The sequence below is a fragment of the Gastrolobium bilobum genome, unplaced genomic scaffold (assembly GCF_033153095.1).
Source record: "Gastrolobium bilobum isolate Gb01-03AN ecotype WA unplaced genomic scaffold, APGP_CSIRO_Gbil_v1 utg15332, whole genome shotgun sequence".
NCBI classification, from domain to species: domain Eukaryota; kingdom Viridiplantae; phylum Streptophyta; class Magnoliopsida; order Fabales; family Fabaceae; genus Gastrolobium; species Gastrolobium bilobum.
In genome coordinates, this window is record NW_026895947.1 from 3273 (window position 1) to 12775 (window position 9503).

Below are 9503 nucleotides of genomic sequence, written 5' to 3' on the forward strand. Positions count from 1 at the left end.
AAGCGCACGGAGGCAGGAAGCATCAGGTTTTTCAGTATAAATGGGCGCTTAAGCGTGCACCAGGGCGCTCAAGCGCGCTATCCTGGGCGCTTAAGCCCCCATTTGGGACATTTTAGCGCGCAGAGGCAGAAGCATCTCCTCCTTCAGCGGCTAAGGGCGCTCAAGCGCGAACCAGGGCGCTCAAGCGCGCAACCCTGGGCGCTTAAGCCCCCACACAGGGCGCTCCAGCGCGAGGAGGCCGAATGCATTGGCTCTCACAGGGGCAGCAAGGCGCTTGAGCGTGCTCCTGGGCGCTGAAGCGCGCTGCCAGGGGATTCCAATTCCCACATCTTTCAAGTCCAAGTCTAGGGGAAGATGCATCCCCCTTCCAAACACCAATTGTTCATGTCTCAAAACTTAATCCTAGCACTCATCCAACCTCTCCTCATGAGATTTAGCTAGAATTTGGGCAGCATAACCTTTGTTTTCACGATGTTTCCCAATTTAAACAAAAGGTACCTAATGGATTCTCAGCCCAACCAATTCAATAACTCAATACATCAAAGCATGCATATATTGAATTTCAAGTAAGCATCATTTACAGTACATATTCATTACAAATCATGGAACTTAGCTTACAAAACACTATGATCATTCCCTTGGCTCCCATCAACAAAAGAGATGACCAAAGGCATGAGCATAGGCTAAGTCCATTCCAATATACAAATCATACATCTATCAGTTGTCTATGAGTTACAATCTTATACATGTGAGCTACAAAACAACATGTATGATATCAAAATACTGGATCCTCATGCATCAATACTAGTCCAAGTATGGCCACTTGCCACCGGTGGCTCCTGTAGCATCCTTAATTGAAAGGGGGTCCCCACAACACGGGGTGTGATATACGAATATATCCAGTAAACCAGGGGTCCTCGGAGCATCTCTCCACCCCACAGTTCCATATCAGTGTAATAGCAATAACAATAATAATGCAGTAAATACATATCTATGCAAAGTGCAATAACATCTCCAAGAGAAATCCCTCGAGCTCTCAAGCTGTCCTAAGGAAACTCAGATGCAAATAGTCCTACTGGCCAGCTAACTACCAAGTATGATTTACGCATCGTCATGCAACATACCACATAGGGAAACACCATCCTATGCCACACCAAATGCATACACATACGTATAACAACACATTACACTATTTTATTGCATTTATATACACAATCACAACCTCTACCCTTTCAGGGCTTGGTGGAACAGTCAAGGGAATTACACCCAAGGTCTGAAGGCTTACCTCAAGCTTCAGCCAACCTTTGTTCCCACCAACAGGTTCCACAGTCAGTCAATTACAATACTCCATTTCTCAAACAAAACCTACATAAGGTTTAATGCAATTAACACATATTGCATCTAATAACATCTCATAGCTATCAACCAAGCTATACAATTCATACCAAACATAAGCATGAACTTACCTATCCAATGGAGCTAATCAAGCTCCATAGCTTGCTCCAATGGTTGATCACTTACGGTTGGTCCAAATGCTTCAATCCTAGACATCATTAGGACACAATCATCAATCAACCAAACCATTGAGTACAATTGCAAGAAAGTCCAATATCAAGCATCATATTCTTGCCATTTTCCCAATATACTCATTTAGCTATCTAAGCTCATTTTCATCGATTAAACGTCGTTCCTAGCATTTTTCACAACATGCACTAAGTTCCATTCTTTCTAGAACATAGCTAATTTAACAACATTTCATCAAAACCCCAATTTACTATTCACTGAACCCTAACTCATGCAATTTTCCATGAAAATAAGGTTCAAGGGGTAGAATCTTACCACCAATGGTTGCACAACCAAGGATTGATGGCTCCTCAAGCTTTAATGGAGGTTGAAGCACTCAAAATCCCAAATTTCACCAAAAGGCCGAATTTTTGAGAGGCAATATCTCTCTCCACAATGCTCCCCACTCAAAACTAAGCTAGGATTATGAAAGAAGGGAAGATTTAGAGTGGTTTAGGCTTTTGAATCACCAAAAACGGTTGGGATTTGCTCCCTCCTCTCTCTCTTCTTCTCTCTCCCTTTCTCCTCCTTCTCCTTCTTCTTCTTTTCTTCTCTTCTGGCTCGACGGGTTGCTGGGGGGTTTGGGGTTCTTTTTGTTCTTTAGTCACTTAACATAGGTTATGTGACTTTAAGCGGGTATTTGTTCGTCTATCTATTAAACTCCATTAATTACCAAACTTTACCCAAAAGTCTGGAATATTATTCTAGGGATATTTATAATTTTATTTTTATATTTTGAGCACTTTCGCCAGTACCCATTTATACCCCTTAATTTTCACTGAGTAAACTTTTTATCTTCAAAGTGACTCAGATTCATTTAACTAAGCCTTATACTTAATTTTACTCACTAATACATGCTTAATTATTTAATTACATATAATTTGCTAATTAATTAGGTTAGGACTATTATAAATTACATTTGAGAAAATTTCATTCTTCTGTATTTGATGTATAACTATGTCTCTCCATGTTTTCGCTTTTCTTCTCTACCCTACTTGTATTCACCCCTGTAACTACATAATGGATCCCCTGGTCAATTTGCACTGGCCATGGAACTTAACTTCAACTGCGAATGGTCTTAATCTCTAATGTTTGATTATGTCTTCGCCTCTGCGGTTTAATTTTTCACCATAGAACCTATTGCCTTCCCCTATGTAGGCTCTTTTTTTTTTTTTTTTTTTTTAGTACAATCCCTATGTATTCTTTTTTCCGAAGCCTTTCTTCTTTTTTCGTTTTCTACGGATAGAAGGGATTTTGGTATACTTGTCTCTTTTTTCTTCCGGATAAATATAAAACACCTATGAGGTTTGGCTGAATGACACGATCTCCCTATCTCAAAAAAAAAAAAAAAAAAAACGATAATAAGTTTTGTCCCTAAAATGAGAATTTTTTATTTATTAAATTTAAAAAAGAAGAAGAGGAAAGGCGGTCATTTGAATAGGAGAATGTGATAGAAGCTGACCCAAGACTAAAGTTTTCGACTATGGTTAACGTAACTGACCCAATTAACTGTAATGTCAGGGATTGGTGGCGGAATGATACGGGTTCAGTGTACTTTAAATAAACTTCAGCGTTGATATTTATTTATTAAGTTTTATTAATCTCATGTTAAAGGAGATAAGTTATCACATCTCATAGAGACAAACTTGTGGGTTCCACCACTTAAAAAATAAAAATGAAAGAAAAAAAAATGACAGAATTATCGAAAGGTGTGTAAGAGAGAAAGTTATCTCATGTAACATGAGAATAATTTTTCCCTTATTTACTGATTTAAAATTAGAACTGGAATTGAGGTTAAAATTAACCAGACAAAATCCCGAAAGGCTAATTTATTGTGTTTAAATACATGAAGTACTTTTTAAAGAAAGGATTATATTCACAAATTTTTTTATTTATAAATTTTTATAAATTATATTATGTATTTTTGGAAGTATATTTGATTAATAATATATTCTTAAGAGTACATATTATAATTTATAAAAATTTATAAAAAGAATGTATAAACAAATAATTATTATGTTCTTTGACCCCGTTTGTAACATCTCACGTAATTAGGAATATACATAAAGTGCTATAAGGAACATGGATGCATGAGTGGAATTCGAGTTTTGTTAACACATGGATTGTTTGCGAAGTATATAATTATTTTTCATGAAGTGGAATTAATTCAAGTTGGGGAATTAATTGAATTACCATGGTAAGTGAGTATTTTTTTTAGGCATGTGAAACTTTTATAAAAAAATATATAAATAAATTAAGTGTAACATGTAGAAAGAATAAAAATACTTAAAAGACTTGGGAACTTATAATTTGTGGGGTAGTACCTAAGTTACCAACACCTTTAGGCTTTGTATATTTTTGTCCCCATTATATGCTTGGCCGAAGGCCTAAAGGCCTTAAGGAGTAATTAAGGTTCAGCCCAATCTTTTACTTATCCTCATCTTATCTTAAGGATCTTAGAAGGCAACCTCTCATTAGTTAAAGACCAAACACATGGCAACCTTTATCCACTTTAGTCAGCCCTCACATGTACGCATAGGGTAAGAAAAAAATTAAATTAAATTCTGATCACATGTGCTAACCTTCAAATTTCACTTCAGCCTTGCATGTGCTCCATGTGTCAACCAAAAAACCTTCCACCACTCCTTGCATGCGCATAGAGTGTAAAGAAAGTAATCAGATTTCTTGCTATGTTATCTAACTCACTCTCCACCACTTGTGCGCATAGAGCATGACCAAAATTCTGATCTATTGCTGTGGTAACCAAATTGAATCAGCCTTTGTCATATATGCGCCCAATGAGACATAAAAGAATTCTGAATGTGTCACAATGATCCAGCCTCCAAGAGTCTTATCTTTTCCCTTCCCTTTTATTTCTATGTGCTACTGAATGAGACAACAAAACTGAAAACTTAGCTATTCTCCTCCCTTCAACATCTTCAAGACCGTGAATGTGTAAGGAGTTTAGAAAGAAAAACACCATTTTCTTCCATCTCTTTTCCCCAAGGCCGTAGGTACCTAGCGTAGAAAGAAAACCAGAAATTGTTTCCCTTCTCTTTTACTCCTCCTCTAAACCGTGAACATCATTGAGAAACAACAACAAGGTTCTGAACACTTTCCCATCTCTTTGACCGTGAGCATTCTTAGGAAGGAACCTAAAGGAAAACTCTAGTTCTTTTTCCTATTATCCCACTACTAGAAAAAACTTGTATAGCGACGGAATTGCTATGAAAATTCCGTCTCTAATTTCATCCTCACTACTACTTTCCGTCGCAAATTCTCTCACAAAATCATTTGCGAGAGAATTTGCGATGATGAGCAAATTAGCGACGGAATTTCCATAGCAATTCCCTCGCTATACAAGTTTTTTCTAGTAGTGTCCAGCCGTGATGCAATCCTCAAGGAAGTAGGGTATTACTTGTCTCCTTGTTTTCATGAATTAAATCGATTCTGATTGGGGTTTCCCCTTATATGCAGCCTAAGAACCGTACCATGAAGGGTAGAATAGGAGGAAAGTTGAGCAGCATCGGGTCACTATCTCATTCAGCCGAATGGTACTCCTTGGGTGTCCTACTCATGGATGTAAGTCAAGTGTATAACCTTTCTTTGTTTCTGCCTGTTCGATCTCACATGCATGTTAGGGGAATAGTTTATGTTGGCCTTTTCTCTTTCTGTATTTCGGTCCTCATGAACTGTCTTAGGATTGAATGGATGTAAGCTAAAACTGAAATTTTGTGTGCCGATTTAATCTTGCTGGACTGCCCTTTTGTTAGAAAAATAAATTAATGAGGTTTCACATGTGTAAGTAGGGACGAAGTCAGCCTGTTCAAGGATTAAATTGTTCTAGCATGAGTAAAGTAATTAGCCATGGGATGAAGTATAATTAGGTACACCCAAACTCTGGCCAAAACCGAACCTGTATATGAATGAGACTTTGGAAATTTCACTGTTCTTTGTTATTAACGGGCAGAATGTAAATTAGTACATACAAGTTGTGATAATTAACCCAGGGAACTTGGTATATGTTGCTGCATCAAACGCTATGAATTAAATAGTATGATGTTGACATACTATTTCTGTTAATTGTTGGTTGATAGCTATAGTAGCTGCGATAATTATTTTTGAGATGTTGTAAGAAAATGTTAGAGTATGTTTTAATTGCTGTATTTTGGTTTTGGAGTCTGTTTGTAACTTGTGAAAGTCTAGTATTATTTAGCAAAATAATTCATGTACGTTTTCAAGTTTGAATTTTTAAACTACTTTCGCGAGTATCTTACGAGTTCGGAATCTGGGGCTATAGACCTTCGAATGACACATATTTTATATGCACGCGAAGCCCCTGATGTCTAGTTTCAAATTATACAAACTTTACAATGAAATTCTGAAATCCCGATTTATTATGATTTTTGCAAGTCAGGAGGTTTTTGGAAAAATACAATGAAATTTCTAGTACTTTACGAGTCTTGTTTCGTGGGGCTATTCACCTCCGATTCGCGTATAATTTATATGTACGCGAAGCACTAGAGGTCTAGTTTCCATATATTAAAGAATATTTTTTTGAATTGTTGAACTCGATTTTATACGAATTTTTCAAGACAGACAGGTCTGCTAGGAAATTAAACATTTTCAGCAAGCTATGTAATCTTTTAAGTCTTTTTGTATGTAACCAGCTTTCATCTTAAGTTTTATTTAGCAACAAAAAGAAAAGAAAAATACGTTTTCAATATCAAAGCAATGACGTCCAAACTCTAATCCGCTTAGCAGGCAACTCCCTTGGATGGGAGGGTGTCACACCATTTTCTGCACTTAAGAAAATAGTGTTGGTAGAAAATAGTGTTTGATAATATATTTATGTTGTTTATATTTGATAAATATTGAGGAATTATTTTTTAATTTTCAAATCTTGCTTTAGGATTTTACGATATATATATATATACGTGTGTGATTTTATTTTTCTCCAGATACTTGACGTTCAACAAATAAATTTGAGAAATCATAATTATACAAAGGTGGATAAATGCATTAAAGGAGATATAAATCATAACCAATTAACGGTGTAAGATTTATTTCTGAACGTCTAGTAGTCGGAGAAATGATTTTACCATATATATATATATATATATATATATGAGTTTTATAATTCTCATGTTGAATGAGAATTGAAATCTCATGTTAAAGAGATAAAAAGCATGTGGGACCCATGTCAGCACTGAAATCGAAGGGTGTGTAGGAAAATTGCAATTATCATGTTAAATGAGAATTATAAAACCCTATATATATATATATATATATAAAATAAATGGTATATTGGGAAATGTAAAAACAATGTTTTTTGTTCTTATTTTACAAATTCATTCTCTAAAATATAAAAAATGAATGGGTGTTATGTAGGAAATCTTAGATTTATGCGGAAGCGGTTTAGGACCTAGTACATTGGTATGCTTACCGAATCATCCTTGTTTCACAATTACCTCTCGGTCCGCAGGTCTCGTGTAGAATCTTCCCTCGTAGGATTCCTCTTCACGAACAGCTCACCTCAGCGCCGCAGCACAAACAACCTCCCTGAAGCTGGACTGTGGCAGATCTTCCAAACTATCTATCGAGGAGGAAGGGGAAGTGTGTGGGCACTGATTAGATTCTGAGCTTGCCTCTTTCTCACAAAAAAGACCTCTTTTTTTAGGCTGATGACTTAAGAGGTACTATTTATATAGGTTCCAAGAAACCCTAGCTCATTGGGTTCTAGGTTCCTTGGGCTCTTCTCATACTAATAACCCATTTGGGCTTTAGTAAAAGAGCAAACCCAACAATCTCCCACTTGCTCTTTTGGATACAAACTTGAGTCGTAAAACCCAAGATCTTGTAACCCTATGTAGCACCGATACGACACGCGACACGTGACACGACACGATACGACACTCCGACACGTCAATCCTAAAAAATTATGGATTTCGACACGTTGGGACACGTTTTAATATTAAATAATATTTTTAATTTATATAGTGTATATTTCATTTAATATTTAATAATTAACAAAAAATGAAACTAAATTAATAATACCCATCAATACGTTAGAAAGATGGAAGCTTTAATAAAAAAATAAGAACTGGGATGAGAGAGAGATATAATATCAGATAGAGAGATCAAATCATATTAGAGAGAGATCAGAGAGAAGAAGATACAACAAGAGCATGATAGGAATTGACAACAATGATGCTGAGATGATCTCTTATCTACTTAAGGGAAAAAAAGACAAAAGATAAAATTGATATGATCAGGTGAAAGCTTTATTAATATATTTTAACTTTAAAAAAAATAAATTAAAATAAATTAAAAAACAATTACGAAAATGCCATTTGACCGTGTCGGACACGGTCAAATTCGCGTGTCGGAATGGTCAACGTGTCGGAAAAAGTCAACCGCGTGTCCGACACCGTGTCGGAGCGTGTCGGACCCGACTCTTCCTATTTTTACAAGTGTCCGTGCTTCCTTGGTAACCCATAAGTCATCATCTATCCGAAAAATACCCCATCCCTTGTCTCAAGCTAGCTTGGGGATCTACCATATGTTATTAATCAAGGCTCCTGATAATCAACGAATGATTATCTAATTCGGTGCTACTCCACTAAAAGCCCGAACTTGAACTCCAAGATTAACAACACTTATAACATGAATATGCACCGCCCCTTTGTAAAATGTCTATAATTGATTGACAAGTTTTTTGTAACTCAATCAATTATTTATTCCCTTGACTATGATAGTTTCTCTAATGGATTACATGCACTGACCAGTGTCTTTAATATCCAAGTACCGAAACATATCAAGGGGACATATCCTACAAATTCCATGTTGATTATCTCATAAATACCGATAATCAAATAATCTCACTCCCAAAATACCCAGTTATTGGCCGTCAATAGATCGAACCTCACCCGTTGGTAAATCAAAGAATGAAAACTATTTGATTACCTATTTATAATAAACTCAGGATTAAGAGCAATCACATAACTATAGTTAGCTGGAGATTTGATACCTTATGACATAAAAACAACCTTAATCAAATCTCTCCTTGATCCTTTCAATGTGAATGTTAATTCACACCAATATTTTACAATGATTCGGACAAAATCATTTCATAAAATATTGCAGCCTGAATAAAGTGCCCAACTTTATTTAACGGCTGTGACTCCTCCATTCATCAATTGTGAGAACCTATGATCATGTCCTCCATGAACGTATCCATATGATCATATACTCCACAATTTGATCCGGACCTTTATGTTTGTAAATAGTGCGCAAAATAAATAAATAAAACCTTATTTATAAAATTCAGAAAATTATTTTATTGTTTCATCGTCTTACTCCAAGAGCACAATAAAACCAATAACTCCCACTTGCTTAATGCAAGTCTGGGATCCTCCTAAGACCCAAAGAAGTAACATGCCTCTCGAACACAAGTTCAGGCAAACTCTTAGTAACTGGGTCTGCAAGATCCACCTCTAATGCTATCTGAGTTTAGTGAAAAACTCATAGCTCGAGGTTGATTTTCTTGAGTCAATATCCACTTGAAATAACTGAATTTTTGAAAACTCAGCTTTTCAAGACTCCCACTAGAATATACCAGCATATAATCTCTCGTTCTCCAAAGATACTTGAGTACATGCTTAACAATAATCTAGTATTTCTCTAGGTTCAAAATGGTACTATCTCACTACTCCCACTACGTGACAGATGTCTGGTTTAACACCCAACATGATATGCCTGAGTCTACCTTTGCCAAAGCATAAGATATCTTGCTCATGCATATCTTTGGTCACTCCTTAGGAAGATGAATTCCACATCTGAGAATTATAATTCTTCTCTTAGAATTCTCATGTTGAATTTTGGATTTTGTCAATGTAATTAGCCTTAGGTGATGCCAACAACTTATTCTTCCGGTCTCA

The 9503-nt window shown here is 36.1% G+C and overlaps 1 long non-coding RNA gene across 1 annotated transcript; it reads right to left on the minus strand.

Moving 5' to 3' along the window:
- Positions 1–787: 787 nt before the first annotated feature.
- LOC133296922 (uncharacterized) lies at positions 788–2112 on the minus strand. The gene is made up of 3 exons (XR_009749575.1): positions 1840–2112; positions 1467–1543; positions 788–1365 (listed from the first exon to the last, which is right to left on the minus strand). It is a non-coding gene; the product is annotated as an uncharacterized LOC133296922 (long non-coding RNA).
- Positions 2113–9503: the final 7391 nt, after the last annotated feature.